This window comes from Rhipicephalus microplus, chromosome 2 (genome assembly GCF_043290135.1).
Source record: "Rhipicephalus microplus isolate Deutch F79 chromosome 2, USDA_Rmic, whole genome shotgun sequence".
Taxonomy (NCBI): Eukaryota; Metazoa; Arthropoda; class Arachnida; order Ixodida; family Ixodidae; genus Rhipicephalus; species Rhipicephalus microplus.
This window is the reverse complement of record NC_134701.1, coordinates 292,300,211-292,301,250: the sequence shown is the minus strand read 5'-3', so window position 1 is coordinate 292,301,250 and position 1,040 is coordinate 292,300,211. Positions and strand designations below refer to the sequence as shown.

Here is a 1,040-nt window from a genome sequence, read left to right as displayed (position 1 = left end):
GGCAAATCAATGAATGCGATAGCAACAACTTGGAATAGATTATGAATTGCAGACAAACGTGTAGCGTGCTGCTCATGCACAAATGACGCATGGAAACAATACGCACACAGGACGATAGCTAAGGGCGAGACCAGAGCGAGCTGCGTTGCTCCCAGTGCCCCGTCTCAAACTGTCTGTTACTCGCCGTTATGGGCACGCAAAAAATACACGCGTGCTCGCGTCGCCAGTGTATCCCAGGCACAATCCGCCGACAGATTCAGGGCGGGAGACGCGTGCGTCGCGTTCCATTTTTACCGATGACCGTCTCAAGGTTTCTTTTTTTTTATCCGCTAGGCTATGCATTCTGGCGCTGCAGTCAGACCGGAAAACTCGACTGCACGGTGCCTATAAGCACTAGTATGAACGCCGAAACCAGGTCAATATTGGTAGGCGCAGCGGATGCGGTTAGATATTGCTCGTTTGGGCTGACACACAATCTTTATTGTGAGGTATAAAAAAAAACAAAACAAAGTCAACTGACAGACAGACCAAAAATTTTGTGTCGGTATCGCAAAGAAGACGACAGTCTTTCTTTGGATACTTCGACTGCTCGCGCTGCATAACCGTCCACTGACCACCCCGTTATATAGGCACTGAGTCACTCCAAGGCAGTGCCGGTGGGATATTTCTCCTGTGCGTTGTTGAACACTAGAAATTCGCAAAGTGCGCGTTAACAAAGAAATAACACTATCTTCCATAAGGACACTATAGGGTGATGCGGGGCTTCCAAAGTACATATACTAAAATTGGAACGATACAGAGAAGATTAGCATGGCCCCTGCGCATGGCATCGCAGGAGTTTCCAACATGACGTTCACGCAATGCGTGGTCACGCACCAAGTTAACAACGTAATAACACTCAAGGTTCACCGCAAAGGCAACACCGCAAACTGTTAAAAACGCCGTTGAATATGCCTGGGATGCTCCGCATCACCCCACGTTCTCCTTCGGGGAGATGGTGTAATTTTTTGAAGTAGTGATATAGTCCAGTTTGAATACCT

General features: G+C 48.0%; 1 pseudogene; it reads left to right on the top strand.

Annotated features, from left to right (window-relative positions):
* Positions 1-759: 759 nt before the first annotated feature.
* On the top strand, positions 760-827 carry LOC119160187 (U6 spliceosomal RNA; annotated as a pseudogene).
* The last annotated feature ends 213 nt before the right edge of the window (positions 828-1,040 follow it).